The sequence below is a fragment of the Prionailurus bengalensis genome, chromosome C1, assembly GCF_016509475.1.
Source record: "Prionailurus bengalensis isolate Pbe53 chromosome C1, Fcat_Pben_1.1_paternal_pri, whole genome shotgun sequence".
Taxonomy (NCBI): domain Eukaryota; kingdom Metazoa; phylum Chordata; class Mammalia; order Carnivora; family Felidae; genus Prionailurus; species Prionailurus bengalensis.
In genome coordinates, this window is record NC_057345.1 from 89,242,736 (window position 1) to 89,260,106 (window position 17,371).

Sequence of the window (17,371 nt, forward strand, 5' to 3'; positions counted from 1 at the left end):
AATGCTGGTGCAATTTTGATTGGGATTGCATTGAATGTATAGATAGCTTTGGGTAGTATTGACATTTTGACAATATTTATTTTTCCAATCCATGAGCAGGGAATGTCTTTCCATTTCTTTAAATCTTCTTCAATTTCCTTCATAAGCTTTCTATAGTTTTCAGCATACAGATCCTTTACATCTTTGGTTAGATTTATTCCTAGGTATTTTATGCTTCTTGGTGCAATTGTGAATGGGATCAGTTTCTTTATTTGTCTTTCTGTTGCTTCATTGTTAGTGTATAAGAATGCAACTGATTTCTGTACATTGATTTTGTATCCTGCAACTTTGCTGAATTCCTGTATCAGTTCTAGCAGACTTTTGGTGGAGTCTATCGGATTTTCCATGTATAATATCATGTCATCTGCAAAAAGCGAAAGCTTGACTTCATCTTTGCCAATTTGGATGCCTTTGATTTCCTTTTGTTGTCTGATTGCTGATGCTAGAACTTCCAGCACTATGTTAAATAGCAGCGGTGAGAGTGGGCATCCTTGTCGTGTTCCTGATCTCAGGGAAAAAGCTTTCAGTTTTTCCCCGTTGAGGATGATGTTAGCTGTGGGCTTTTCATAAATGGCTTTTATGATCTTTAAGTATGTTCCTTCTATCCCGACTTTCTCAAGGGTTTTTATTAAGAAAGGGTGCTGGATTTTGTCGAAGGCCTTTTCTGCATCGATTGACAGGATCATATGGTTCTTCTCTCTTTTTTTGTTAATGTGATGTATCACGTTGATTGATTTGCGAATGTTGAACCAGCCCTGCATCCCAGGAATGAATCCCACTTGATCATGGTGAATAATTCTTTTTATATGCCGTTGAATTCGATTTGCTAGTATCTTATTGAGAATTTTTGCATCCATATTCATCAGGGATATTGGCCTGTAGTTCTCTTTTTTTACTGGGTCTCTGTCTGGTTTAGGAATCAAAGTAATACTGGCTTCATAGAATGAGTCTGGAAGTTTTCCTTCCCTTTCTATTTCTTGGAATAGCTTGAGAAGGATAGGTATTATCTCTGCTTTAAACGTCTGGTAGAACTCCCCTGGGAAGCCATCTGGTCCTGGACTCTTATTTGTTGGGAGATTTTTGATAACCGATTCAATTTCTTCGCTGGTTATGGGTCTGTTCAAGCTTTCTATTTCCTCCTGATTGAGTTTTGGAAGAGTGCGGGTGTTCAGGAATTTGTCCATTTCTTCCAGGTTGTCCAATTTGTTGGCATATAATTTTTCATAGTATTCCCTGATAATTATTTGTATCTCTGAGGGATTGGTTGTAATAATTCCATTTTCATTCATGATTTTATCTATTTGGGTCATCTCCCTTTTCTTTTTGAGAAGCCTGGCTAGAGGTTTGTCAATTTTGTTTATTTTTTCAAAAAACCAACTCTTGGTTTCGTTGATCTGCTCTACAGTTTTTTTAGTTTCTATATTGTTTATTTCTGCTCTGATCTTTATTATTTCTCTTCTTCTGCTGGGCTTAGGCTGCCTTTGCTGTTCTGCTTCTAGTTCCTTTAGGTGTGCTGTTAGATTTTGTATTTGGGATTTTTCTTGTTTCTTGAGATAGGCCTGGATTGCAATGTATTTTCCTCTCAGGACTGCCTTTGCTGCATCCCAAAGCGTTTGGATTGTTGTATTTTCATTTTCGTTTGTTTCCATATATTTTTTAATTTCTTCTCTAATTGCCTGGTTGACCCACTCATTCGTTAGTAGGGTGTTCTTTAACCTCCATGCTTTTGGAGGTTTTCCAGACTTTTTTCTGTGGTTGATTTCAAGCTTCATAGCATTGTGGTCTGAAAGTAAGCATGGTATAATTTCAATTCTTGTAAACTTATGAAGGGCTGTTTTGTGACCCAGTATATGATCTATCTTGGAGAATGTTCCATGTGCACTCGAGAAGAAAGTATATTCTGTTGCTTTGGGATGCAGAGTTCTAAATATATCTGTCAAGTCCATCTGATCCAATGTCTCATTCAGGGCCCTTGTTTCTTTATTGACCCTGTGTCTAGATGATCTATCCATTTCTGTAAGTGGGGTGTTAAAGTCCCCTGCAATTACCACATTCTTATCAATAAGGTTGCTTGTGTTTATGAGTAATTGTTTTATATATTTGGGGGCTCCGGTATTCGGTGCATAGACATTTATAATTGTTAGCTCTTCCTGATGGATAGACCCTGTAACTATTATATAATGTCCTTCTTCATCTCTTGTTACAGCCTTTAATTTAAAGTCTAGTTTGTCTGATATAAGTATGGCTACTCCAGCTTTCTTTTGGCTTCCAGTCGCATGATAAATAGTTCTCCATCCCCTCACTCTCAATCTAAAGGTGTCCTCAGGTCTAAAATGAGTCTCTTGTAGATAGCAAATAGATGGGTCTTGTTTTTTTATCCATTCTGATACCCTATGTCTTTTGGTTGGCACATTTAATCCATTTACATTCAGTGTTATTATAGAAAGATACGGGTTTAGAGTCATTGTGATGTCTGTATGTTTTATGCTTATAGTGATGTCTCTGGGACTTTGTCTCACAGGGTCCCCCTTAGGATCTCTTGTAGGGCTGGTTTAGTGGTGACAAATTCCTTCAGTTTTTGTTTGTTTGGGAAGACCTTTATCTCTCCTTCTATTCTAAATGACAGACTTGCTGGATAAAGGATTCTTGGCTGCATATTTTTTCTGTCTAGCACCCTGAAAATCTCGTGCCAATTCTTTCTGGCCTGCCAAGTTTCAAAAGAGAGATCAGTCACGAGTCTTATAGGTCTCCCTTTATATGTGAGGGCACGTTTACCCCTTGCTGCTTTCAGAATTTTCTCTTTATCCTTGTATTTTGCCAGTTTCACTATGATATGTCGTGCAGAAGATCGATTCAAGTTACGTCTGAAGGGAGTTCTCTGTGTCTCTTGGATTTCAATGCCTTTTTCCTTCCCCAGTTCAGGGAAGTTCTCAGCTATTATTTCTTCAAGTACCTCTTCAGCACCTTTCCCTCTCTCCTCCTCCTCTGGGATACCAATTATGCGTATATTATTTCTTTTTAGTGTATCACTTAGTTCTCTAATTTTCCCCTCATACTCCTGGATTTTTTTATGTCTCTTTTTCTCAGCTTCCTCTTTTTCCATAACTTTATCTTCTAGTTCACCTATTCTCTCCTCTGCCTCTTCAAGCCGAGCTGTGGTGGTTTCCATTTTGTTATGCATTTCGTTTAAAGTGTTTTTCAGCTCCTCATGACTGTTCCTTAGTTTCTTGATCTCTGTAGCAAGAGATTCTCTGCTGTCCTGTATACTGTTTTCAAGCCCAGCGATTAATTTTATGACTATTATTCTAAATTCACTTTCTGTTATATTATTTAAATCCTTTTTGATCAGCTCATTAGCTGTTGTTATTTCCTGGAGATTCTTCTGAGGGGAGTTCTTCCGCTTGGTCATTTTGGATAGTCCCTGGCGTGGTGAGGACCTGCAGGGCACTTCCCCTGTGCTGTGGTGTATAACTGGAGTTGGTGGGCGGGGCCGCAGTCAGACCTGATGTCTGCCCCCAGCCCACCGCTGGGGCCACAGTCAGACTGGTGTGTGCCTTCTCTTCCCCTCTCCTAGGGGTGGGATTCACTGTGGGGTGGTGTGGCTCGTCTGGGCTACTTGCACCCTGCCAGGCTTGTGATGCTGTGGATCTGGCGTATTAGCTGGGGTGGGTAGGCAAGGTGCTCGGGGGCAGGAGGGGCAGGCTTAGATCGCTTCTCCTTAGGTGATCCACTTCAGGAGGGGCCCTGTGGCAGCGGGAGGGAGTCAGATCCGCTGCCGGAGGTTTGCTCCGCAGAAGCGCAGAGTTGGGTGTTTGCGTGGAGCGAGCAAGTTCCCTGGCAGGAACAGGTTCCCTTTGGGATTTCGGCTGGGGGATGGGCGGGGGAGATGGCGCTGGCGAGCGCCTTTGTTCCCCACCAAACTGAGCTCTGTTGTCAGGGGGCTCAGCAGCTCTCCCTCCCTTTGTCCTCCAGCCTTCCCGCTTTCCGAGCAGAGCTGTTAACTTATGACCTCCCAGACGCTACGTCGCACTTGCTGTCGGAACACAGTCCGCCTGGCCCCTCCGCTTTTGCAAGCCAGACTCAGGGGCTCTGCTTGGCCGGCGAGCCGCCCCTCCGCCCCGGCTCCCTCCCACTGGTCCTTGGAGCGCGCACTGCCTAGCCGCCCTTCCTACCCTCTTCTGTGGGCCTCTCGTCTGCGTTTGGCTCCGGCGACTCCGTTCTGCTAATCCTCTGGCGGTTTTCTGGGTTATTTAGGCAGGTGTAGATGGAATCTAAGTGATCAGCAGGATGTGCGGTGAGCCCAGCATCCTCCTAAGCCGCCATCTTGCTGCAACTCCGGTTTCCTGAGATTCTTAAGGAATCCACTAAGGTGGTCTAATGTTAAAAATTCTATGAGTTCCTGAAATGTAAGGATATAATCTTAGTGTAGAAATCATGGAAAATGGAAAACACCATTGGAAGGTGTCAGTGCTGGACTGAGAACCTAACATATTTAACTGGAGTTAATAGTACCAAGAAAATGGTAAGTTAATTGTGGTTCTTTGTAAAAAGACTGCCAGGGTGGCTGGGCTTAGAAGAATACTATTTTTCTATCAGAAACTACAGATCAAAAACTATGATTACCTTAAAACTTTCTTTCACACTGACCTTATGATCTAAATGTAGAATTTAGAGAGAAATATAAATAAGTAAATAAATAAATAAGTAAATTATAATACTTACATAATTATAAGATATATTATCAGTTAGGGAAACTGAAAGCACATGATTAAAGCAGTTTGTCATTTGTACTACATTTTTATCATTTAGGTTTTTTTTCTATTCTTTATTTTGAAATAAGTCCAGACTTATAAAAAGTTGCAAAAATAGTCATAGGGTTCTTGTATACCTGACAGTCTCCTCAAATGTTTAAGTTTTACGTAACCACCATATGATTATCTAAACCAGGAAGTTAATATTGATATAGTACTGTTAAATAATTTACTGGCCTAATTTAAATATCATTAATTGCCCTAATATCCAATCCAAGATCACAAACTGCATTTAGTTATGTCTATTTAGTCTCCTTTAATCTGAGACAGTTTCTCAAATTGAAGTAATTTTTATCTGTAACAAGAGAGTGAAAAAAGTTCCTGAAAGACTGTGATATTACTACTTTTAGAGCATTAATATCCTGTCATGTATTAAGATCTGAAAAAAACTTGTGAAATTGTGCCCAACTGCTTTTTCCCCCTGAAGATAGTTTCTTACAGATAGATAATATCTAAGGTAACTCAACCATTTCAAGGACATGAGTTTGGCCACTAGATGACAATAGCATCTTTTTCTATCTCGCAGAATTTCTTTTAGTCTTGCCCAGGTTTTCAGTTTAAGGTCTACCACCAATGGCATCTTAATCAAAGCCTTTATAATATTCTAATACTATTTGGGCATGACACACTTTGCTAGAAGATACAATGTTATAATATCACTTCGTCTTATTAATTATCTGTTTACATATCTATTTTCCCTACTACACTGTGAAGTACTTAAGGAATCTTGTCATTTCTTGTTTATTCTTATGCTCATGGTACCCAATACTACTGCCAATATTTAGTTGATTGTCAATACATGTTTAATAAATACATATATTGTATAATATCTCCACTATACCGTTAAAACCAACTTTCAAACAAAATGAGCATTAATCCTTGCTAGTTACTTCATGTATACTCCATATTATTTATTGCTTTGTTTTTTACCAGAATTGAGATTTGTCTTTAAGTTTGTTCTTTACAGTTTTGTTCTTTACAGGAGTTCTCTGTTGGTCAATTGAACTGGAAAATAATACTTAGTAATTGCCTAGTCTTAATATTAAAGGGTCTTCTATATAACTAAAGCAATCTTCTTGGTCATCTTTCAGCCAATTTTGAGAATATGATCCAGGTAGACCAATTAAATATAAATAGAAGTATACTATGGGCTTCCTGTAGAGTTTTTCCTCTTTTCATATAAATGTTATCTTCTTCTCTTCCTTTATCTTTTCATTGAAATGAGAACATTATTAGTCCTTTATAATGAGCTGCTGCAGTAGGCATCTTATGATGATGGGAGGAACTCACAAGGGAGAGCGGTAGATGACAACAAGGCTATAGGCCCACTTTTATTGAGCTACAGAAATGACAATTGCCTATATCTGGAATGTTTGCATATAACTTAAAGAAGGCGATGTCTGTGCCACTGTATCTGGGCTTTGTTACTTAAAGCTTGATTCATTCCAAATGTACAAAAAGTCCATAGGTAATGTGGAAGGAGAGCCTGTTACTTTTTATTAGCTGGACTTTAAATTCCATGAAGTAAGCACCATGTTTATCTTTATATTAACTCTCTAGAGACTAGTAGAGGGCCTCATACCTACTAGGGGCTTGAAAAATCTTGCTTAATAAATTTAGGAAGGAATGACTTCTGTAATTCCTAGATACAGCTTGTTTTAAATTGAAGTATTCTCGTTTTGACATAACAATTCTTACTAAAAAATTTTTTTAAGTAGATTTTCAGGAATTAATGAGAAACTCCAAAATTAATCAGAAGTAATATTTGTTTTTTCATTTTTTTCTGCACATGACCCTTAGGTTTGACACTTATTTTTTGATTTTTATGTATTCTTATTGAACTTTCCTCAGTAGATGTAATGAATCCTTCCATCAACTCTAAGGTAATAATGAGCTATACTTGATTTTGTGTCTGAATCCATGACTGTTGTAAAAGCCCAACTATCCCGGGTTTCTAAGTATTCCACTTTTTTAAGGGTGACTGAAGAAGTTTCTCCTGTTATCTTCTTTATAGAAAAGCTTGGTACCTGAGAGATTAATAAAAGAAGCAGAGATGTGAAGATTTCTGATAGACATTTACTTTGAGATGTATTAGGAAAATAGAAGAAGCAGCAGAAAATAAATGCTAGGAGGAGTATTTATCAGTTAGTTTTTTTCTTATTCTTTCAATATACATTTATTATATGAAATGCACTTGACTTTTTCCAGTGTCAATAAGTCAGATAAGTCACAGGGCCTTTTAAGAGATTGGGCAATACAAAGCTCCCACTGGGTCAAGATTCACCCCTTCATCCCCAAAACAGAGAGCTAAGGTGCACATAACAATGGGAACTTAGAACCATCTCAATAGCCTTCTAGTTGTTATTCAATGTTAGTAAAATCAAACTCCAGAAAGATGTGGGGAGGCTAAGAAAATGAGGCAAATATAAACTAGGGGACAAAGCTGTTGTAAAAAATAAGAACACATGAGATATGAGGTCATGGAATAGGAGGTCACAAAGATAGTTCATGAATTGGTGGTGGACAGAAATAACATTTGAACTGCTTGATGGGACTTTTTATCTGATCACCTCTGAGTTTTAAAGGGTATTTAAACCATCTACTTGCATTTAGAGTGAATGTAATATCTTTCCTTTCTCTTTTAAGATAAACAAATTGCATCAAAATAAAACATAATGAAGATCTTTCCCAGAACTTGTCATCCTGTTCCTTACACTTAATAATTTATTTTTTAATTAATAAACTTTAATTTTTAGAGCTGTTTCAGGTTTACAGAAAATAAAAACACAGAGTTCCCATATAACTTCTCATCCATACATGCACAGTTTCTCCTGTTACTAACATCTTACATTAGTGTGGTATATTTATTACAATTGATGTACCAGTATGGTACTTTATTAACTTTATTAACTAAAGTTCACCATTTATACTATGGTTCACTTTTTGCTTTGTACCTTCTATGAGTTTTGACAAATGCATAATGATATGTATTCACTATTACTTTATCATATGGGATAGTTTCATGCCCTGAAAATCTCTTGTACTCCGTCTATTCATCCCTCTCCATCATTTCCTCCAAAACCCTGGCAACCACTGATTTTTTTGCTGTCCCTATAGTTTTGCCTTTCTTAGAATGTCATAGAGTTGGAACCATACAGTACATAGGCTTTTCAGATTGGCTTCTTTCACTTAGCAATATGTATTTACATTTCCCTCATGTCTTTTTTATGACTTGAAAGCTCTTTTTTTTTTCTGATGCTGAATTCTATTATATTGTCTGAATGTACCACAGTTTATCCATTTACCTACTGAAGGACATCTTTGATTGCTTCCAAGTTTATTCAATTATGAATAAAGTTAATATAAACATAGTGTGAAAGTTTTTGTGTCGACATATGTTTTGAACTCTTTTGGATAAATACTAAAGACTCTAATTGCTGGATCATGCAGTAAAAGTATATTTAGTTTTCTAAGAAACTGCCAAACTGTCTTCCAAGTGGCTGTACCATCTTGCATTCCCACCGGCACTGAATGAGAGTTTCTGTTGTTCTAAAGTCTGGCCAGCATTTGGTGCTGTCAGTATTTTGGATTTTAGCCATTCTAATAGATGTGGAGTGTTATCTCATTGTTGTTTTAATTCACAATTCCCTGATGCCGTATGATGTAGAATGTCTAAACATATGTTTATTTTCCATCTATTTGCCTTCTTTGATGGGAGATCTGTTCAGAACTTTTGACCACTTCTTCTTTGGGTTGTTTGCCTTCTTATTTTTGAGTTTTAAGAGATCTTTATGTATTTTGGGTACCAGTGCTTTATCAACTGAGTATCTGCAAATATTTTCTCCCAGGCTGTGTTTTGTCTTTTTGCTCTCTTAACAATAATTTTTTTTTAAGAAAACACAGTGGAAAACTAGCAATACAACAATTTTAAGCTGTATTTATACTTTGTTGAGATTATCTGCAGCAATAACACATTATGTGATTATAGTTATTTAGATAACTAAGGAAATTTAATAAATAATATAAATAATCCCCAACTATTTCTGGGAAAATTATCTTCCATTATTTGAAATGATTTCTGAAAAAAAATGTGTTTAGTGGTAATGTTGGCTATTGGTGTTTTTGATTAATGGAGGTAGAGGAAATAAGATGCTTTTAGGTTTTATTAGAATATAATGTTGCCACAATTGACAAATACTTTATAACTATGAGCTCTTGTTTCTAAATACGTACACAGTAAGCAGAGGCTTGGAACTTTCCCATAGTCAGTATTACAGGTGAGAGTGGATTTCATGAACTATTTATTGATAAACGGCCTATAAATTATTTAAAAAATAAGAAATCTAACAATGTAAAAAAAGTTAACTCAACTTAATTTATACTAACTGCCCAAATTGTAGGTTGATTTTTATCACATAACTGAGAAGACAGCTACATTAGGCAGGATTCCCAGTTACAAGCAAACTACCTCTGGCTGTTTTAAGCAAAACAAACAAACTTATTGTAACATGCTCATAGCTCAGTGTGGCAGAGATGGATAGCTATTGACACATTTTGTACTTCCTATTCTATTGAGTAGAGTTGTTACTGAGAAATTGCTGCAAGCTACGGACTATTCCTTCCTTCACCCATGAATCCATACATGTCTGGTGTCTGGCTCTCATTAAAAATGTGAACATAAGTGATTTGTATCACTTCCATGGAAAAGCTTAAAATTGGAGTAACTTCTTCCATCTCTCTCTCATTCTCTCTCTCTCTCTCTTTTAATTGGAGATACTGACAAGGTCCTAGGGGTCATAGAGCACCAAGAAAGAAACAATCTGAACCATCTACTGACCAGAACACCTTAGAAGGCAATTGAGTTGATAAGAAATGAACTTCTATGTTTTGAGTGATTTATTAAAGCAGCCATAAGTTACCTTATCTGATATATACATAGATTTTCTGGAATTCTAGATGATCAGGGTTGGAAAATTGGCAGCAATAATGGAAAAATGAAATGCAAACCACAGTTAAACCTCACCACTGAATCCACTGGGTAAAGACGTTTATGTTTTCCCAGCTGAACACTGGAAACTGTAACTTTGATTGGCATTGGCATTGGACACTGGGTACTGCTGCTGGCTGTGCTGCTGCTGGCACAAGATACTTAAACTTGCTGCAGTCTCTGCAGCTACCACTAGAATTTGTTTTTCAATACTATAAAATTAATTCCTGACTCAAAGTCACAAGTGAAGTTGGATTAGCTTCTGTCACATATAGGCGTTCAGGCTGCAATGTTAGGTGCTGGAAGGTACTAGAAAAATGAGTGTCTGCCCTTTTTGGCCCTTATAGTGGGAGGCAATCAAGTAGAGTCCTCTGCTAGAGAGTCATCTGTTTATTAGAAGACTTTTTACATACACACGAAACTGGCATTTAACATACTAATTTTGAGAAGTGTATTAGTTATCTATTACTGTATAACAAATTAACCCCAAATATGAATAATGAAAATAATAAATATTTGGTATCTCACAGTTTCTATGAGTTAGGGATCCATGAAAAATATAGCTGAGTGGTTATATCTCACCATCTCTCATGAGAGCCCTATTGGGGCTGCGGGATCTGTTGGCTTGTCAGCTGCTGGAAGTTCTTCTTATAAGATGACTCACTCACATGGCCATTGGCAGGAAACATCAATTCTGTGTAATGGAGCTCTTCTTAGGACTACTGTGTGTTCTTATGACATAGCAGCTGACTTCCCCCATACTGAGTGATCCAAGAGACAGTAAGAGAGGCAGGTGCCATAATTTTCATCATGATTAAGCCTCATAAGTCATACACCATCACTTCTGTCATATTTTATAGGTCACACAGGCCACCGTGCATGGTGCAGTGTGGGAGAGGACTGTTCAATGGTGGAAATATCATGAGGTGGGATCATTAGGGATCACTTTGGAGAGTGGCCACCACGGAAATAGATTTATTTTGTTACTTTACCTTTCAATTTCCACTACAGAATTTTAATTATAGATCTGTATGTTTCAAATAAAAAGAGGTTACTTTATTGACCCAGATACTACCAAATACTGTTCTAGGTTTAATTCATTAATTGATATCTCTACCAATATCTGTGGTTCCAGTCCATTTTATACAGAGAAAAACTTGTTTTCGGCTCTCAGACATGACTGCTAATAGCATTATTGATAATTTCTATACCTTCATATTCGCAAGGCAGTATTAAGCAAATGGGATGGTAAAAATAAAGAGATGAAATGAGAAGAGAACTTGTCTGAATGATAGTTTAAACATATTACTTAGATACTGATGGCTGAGGGAGGAAAAATGTAAGAATATACTGAGAAGTCAAAAGAAATAATGAACATTCAGAACCTGGTATTACTTACTTTCCCTTGCCTAAGGGAAAGTATGTATGTCAGGAAAGTGCCAGCAAAGAAAGAGTATGTGGTCCAAGCAGAGTGGACAAGAGAAAGTATAGAATGAATAAGGCATGATAGTGAATGAGGGATCAAGTCATGTGGCATTTTATAGGTAGTTATAAATACATCAGACTTTAAGTGAAGATTTTAAAGGGATGTGAGTAAATTGAAAACATTTTCAAAATACTTTAGGGAATAAGGGTGAATGCAGAGAAATAGAATAAGAAGATAATGCAATAATAAAAACAAACCAAAAGTGGCTGCTTATCAAATATTAGATATATTGTGATGGTAGAGTTAACATAATTTGCTTCTGACTTATATGTGAGGTACGAGAGAAGGACATAAATCACAACATCAAGATGTTTGGCTTGAGATTCTGATTTTAGGAAAAACTTTTTTTTAATAGCAGTAAGAATTGAGAGACTGGTTTTAAATCTGTTATGCTTTTAAGGTGCTAACCATCCAGGAAAAAGTTGGTTAGACAGTTTGATATACTAATGCTGGGCATTTTGAGGTTTACATGTTTTGGAAAATCAGAGAGGAGACTGGGAAATAGTGTGATAAGATAAGAGAACTGAGACAGGGCAGTATTTTAAAAGCCAATTGTAGAAAATGAGTCAAGAGAATGGAATGATCAAACTGTACCAAAGGGTTGAGTATGGTGAGAACCTAACAGTGAGTACTGGGTTTAGTCACGTCATTGCCTCTAGTGACCTTGATAATCTTTGTTTTAGATGAGTAGAGACTAATCCCACCAGAGTGAGATCAAAGAAAATGGAAGAGATGAATAAGAAGTAGCTACAAACTATGCTATAAAGGAGATTAAGAAAAAGAACAATGTCTGTAGAGGAATTTAGGGTCAAGGTTAAAGTTTTTTGTTTTGTTTTGTTTTGCTTTGTTTTGCTTTGTTTTGTTTTGTTTTCATTTGTTTTGTTTCCTCAAGAGGAAGAACCCCAAGGGCATGTAAAAGTGTTTGGTGCCTAACAAATTTATAGAGTTGAGACTATTTATTCTTGCTTTGTTTTTCATAGAACAATAGTTTATACATAATTGAATTTTCATTTCCAAAAGCTGAGATAAAATAGAGGATAAAGATTGATATTGTTGAAAAATCATAGGAAATCTGCAGCAGCTCTACTTCCTTAGGAAACTCAGAAATACACAATATTTGGGTAAACATTTTTTTTAAGTTTATGTATTTATTTTGGGAGAGAGTGTGTACATGCACACATGAGTGGGAGAGGGAAAGAGAGAGAGGGAGAGACAAATTCCCAAGCAAGCTCCATGCCATTAGTGCAGAGCCCAATGTGGGGCTTGATTCCACAAACTGTGAGATCGTGACCTGAGCCGAAATCCAGGATCAGACACTTAACTGATACACCCCAGTGCCCCAAACATTTTTAAAGGCAAGTATTAAAGGTTTCAAAGTTTTATTCATGTCAAGCAAAAATGTTCTTTCAGAGACCAGTAATAAAGGGTGACACAAATTCAGTTGGCTTCTGGCACAGAGTTTCTCAATCTGTGAGTGTTTTGAGTAAGTGGTTCACAAAATCTAGTATAAGAATTCCATTGTTTTCAGACCAATAAATGAGTGCATTGCACTTTTAATGTATAAGTAAAGACTTAAAGATATCATCCAGTTAGAAAGATTGGGAATCACAATTTAGGGCCATAAAATACACATATTTTCCCATTGGTGGGTGCCTGATTAATTTTTAAATTCATTCAACTGCACTCTTTGAGTTTCTATTTTGTATAAAGTAATGTCCACAAATAAAAAATATATTAATTTCAAACAATTATAATATGCATGTTGTGGCTTAACATAGGCTTTTAAAATTGTTTGAATAGAGTTTTATAGGGATCTGATAACTATTTTCTGCAGGAGACAACTTAGTTTAGAGCCTATCTTGACTTACATAGCAATTACCTGTTCATTGGTTAGGAGAAATCAACAATGTACACACTTTCTCATCAGCATTATACTGATTTTGGAGTCATTGGTGGCAGCAAGATATCCTGATCAGGAAAATTCCAGTGTTTACTATGGAGGTAACTGGCAAAGTAAGGTAAAGACATTCTTTATCTGAAAAAAATACATTCATATCAGCTTTTGTCTCACCCAGTAGAATAATGAGAAATAGATTAATTCCCTTCTCTTTGTTTCTACAGCTTTATAACTGTCTACCTACATATAATACAAAGAAGATTACTTTGTGATTACATGGACGGTGATTCATGTTATTTGGGGGATTACATTATATTTTTACAATTATATCATATTACATTTTATTGTGAAAATTTACACAGTAGTATTATGGAATAATAAAGAATGATTATCTCTTAAAGAAAGAAACCAAATAAACATTGACCTAATTCCTTGAAAATACTTTATAACAAATATTATGATTTATAGGGAGATTAGTAGTTCCTACATTTAACTTATTCTTATAATCTGGACCCTTAGTATCCCACTACCTTAAACGGCTTTTAATAAAAAGTTGCCAATGACTTCTAAAATCTGTCTCTTTCTCTCTGTTTTTAGCTTCATTTTTAATGTCTAGGGAATCTGGCATTTTATACTTTACTACACAACTCTTCCTTCTCAGGAATCTGTCCTCTCCTGGCTTCTGTGACACTACCTCTTCAGATTCTCCTACATTTCTGAGTCCTCTCTCAGTTTTCTTTCTTTCTTTCTTTTTTTTTTTAATTTATTAATTTAACTATTTGCTGTTTGTACTCTTTCTTATCCTGATCTTCAGATATTTTTATTCTAAAGGTGTTTGCATTCAGCTGATGTCTTTTATTTTCTTTTTTCTTTTTTTTAAACTCTACTAGTGTTTCTTAACTCTGACTTCTCGTTATCATCACCTCGGGAGATTTTATAAAACTGAATTGTTAGGTCCCACCCACAGAGATGTCATTTCAAAATTTCTGGGGGTACATCCTGGGCATTTTTATTTATTTAAAAGTTCCCTGGGTAATTTTAAAGTGTAGCCGGATTTGAGAACCAGTGCTATTCACATTCTCCTGGCGTGATCTCATTCACTTGTTAGTGAACTACCTATTCTACACAGAAGATTTATAAATATGTATCAGCAGCTCTAGCTTCTCTCCTGAGCCACAGGCTTGTTATAGATAATTGCTCAGTTTGGATTCCTTCCTTCCTTCACTCATTGAATGTTTTTGAGTGTTACCAAGTGCTAGGCACTCTGCTAGACTTGGGGATTTAGAAGTGAGCTAGATATTGTTCCCCTCAGGGAATGTGAGGTTGTATGGCACAAAGACAAATAGACAACTAAATAATATCTTGTCATAACCAAGACAGAGATAACAGAAGGAGAACATAGGATATACACATAACCCAGATTATGCAGACATTTAGAATTTTCAGATATTTGTATCTCAGGTATATACAAAAGTTAAAATATGTCTAAAATGGGAGTATATTTTCCAGCTATAAAAGATATGGTGACATGGGGAAAGACAAGATTACTCAGAGGAATAGGGGCAAAGAAACTAAGATATAGTTGGGGAAGTATACATACAGGCTTCTCCTGCAGAACTTTTTTCCCTTAATGATTTTGAAGTAAAATACCTCTGTTTATTTTTATATCCATACTTCACAGAACAAACATATCTTTCAGTTAAAGGGTCTTGGTCAAAGTTTATATAAGAAAAATTTGTATGTTTGCCCTCAAAAGCACAATGCTATGTGGGAAGTTTCCAGTTATATTCCAAAACACAGTTGGTATAATGTCAGGCTCATGTGCATCTATTTTAAAAACCACATTGAATCTCAACAATGGAAATATGTATAGCTTCACTGTACAGGTCCTGAGAGAGGCATCACCCTCTCATATCCAATCTGTGACATTCTCTGTCACTATGTACTTTGTCATTGTCCTGAATGTGTTTCAACTGTTTCTTTCATATTTAGCTTTCATTTTTGGTTAGAGTTGTATAATGAGTCTGAAAATTTTATTTAAAAAAGTTAAAAGAAAATTCATACAGAAGGTAGCAAGAGACATGGCAAAAGGGATGAAAATGGAAACAGTACAGTGCCACACAAAGAAAATTACTAACAGGAATATGAACAAAGCTGCATTTTGCAATTCTTTCATGCTAGAGCATCGATACCACTGCCCTGAAGTCCTATGAAGCCATCGTGCTGTAGAGTTCTTTCAGATGCACCCAAAAACAATGGAGACTCTCAGTTCCTCTAAGTATGATAATTTGTCTGAAATTGTACCCTTATCAATTATTCATTATCATAGGCTTTTTGTTCTTTTGAGGGAGGGGGTATGCATGTACATTAGGTGGAGGAGCAGAGGGAGAAAATCTTAAGTAGGCTCCATGCTCTGCAGGGCGCCCCATCCGAGGCTCCATCTCAATCATGATCCTGAGATCATGACCTGAGCCAAAATCAGGAGTTGTACGCTCAAATGACTGAGCCACCCTGGCTTCCCTCATAACCTTTTTTAAACAGCTTTATTGCTTTATAACTCACATATCATGCAATTAACCCACCTATGGTGTACAATTAAGTTGTTACTATATATGTAGAACTGTACAACCATTCACCACAATCAATTTTAGAACATGTTCATTACCACAAAAAGAAAACCATACCACTTAACCCTCAGCACCTAAGCCCTTCTCCCTTCAACCCTAGGCAACCACTAATTTACTTTTAGTTTCTATAGATTTGTTTGTTCTAGATATTTCATATAAATGGAATCATATAATATGTGGTCATTTGTGATTGGCTTCTTTCACTTAGCATAATGTTCTCAAGTTTCATGTAGTCACATGCATCTATATACATTTCTTTTTTACATAAAAAATTTGGCTTTTTTTAGTGATCTCATAACTATTTCAGTAATATCAATTTCCATGATAACCAAATTAATTTAATTTATTGTGGTAAAATACACATAACATTTAAACCTTTTAAAGTGTGCAGTTCAGTGGCATTAAGTACATTCATGGTGTTGTGTACCCATCACCGCTATCTAGTTCCAGAACTTTTTCATCACCCAAACGAAAACCCATTACATAGCTACCCCAATTCCCTTCCTCTAGAGTCCCTAAGAATTACTGATCTGCCTTCTGTCTATGAATTTGTCTATTCTGGATATTTCATATAAGTGGAATCATATAACATGGAGTCTTTTTTTTTTTTTAATCTGACTTTACGTGTAGTTAAGGACATTATTCTAAAGCCAGATCCTGTGACACTGTACTGCATTGTTATTTGTGAATGGGCAAAAGAGGATCTGTAGAAAACTTTCCATTGCACAAATTGGCTTTTAGCAGTAAAACAAATGCTTATTGAGACTGTATGTGCCAGTATCAGATTTAAGTACTTTACATAATATTTTTTCTATCTTTATTGAGGCATAATTGACAAACAGAAATGTACATATTTAAGTGGTACGACTGGATGTTTTAATACATGTATACGTGGTGAAGCAATCCCCACAACCAATCTAATTAACATATCTGTTACCTCACATGGTTACCATCTTCTTTGTGTGTATGTGTGGTAAAACACTAAACATCTACCTTCTTAGGGAATTCACAAGTATGCAATTAAAGTATTGTTAGCTGTATTCACACTGATGGACATTAGATATCCAGAATTTATTAATCTTGCATAATGGATACAAAGGATAACTCTGTGTCCTTTGACCAAGTTTTCCCCATTTCCCCAACTCCTGGCAACCACACTTCTACTATTTGCTCCAGTGAGTTTGACTATTTTAGATTGCACATATAAGAGAGATTGTACAGTATTTTTCTTTCTGTGTCTGGCTTATTTCATTTATCATAATATCCTGTAGATTCAATCATCACAAAAGTCAGGATTTCTTTTTTTTAAAGGCTGAATAATATTAGTATTGTCCCTAAGTATACCATGTTTATTTTATCCATTCATCAGTTGATAAATATTTGAATTGTTTATACCTTTTGGCCATTATGTTTGTTTCTGTTATAAATTCCTATGTGTAGCCCACTGATTTTTGACAAAGGTATCAAGACCATTCAATGGGGAAAGAATAGTCATTTCAACAAATGATGACGGCACAACTATAT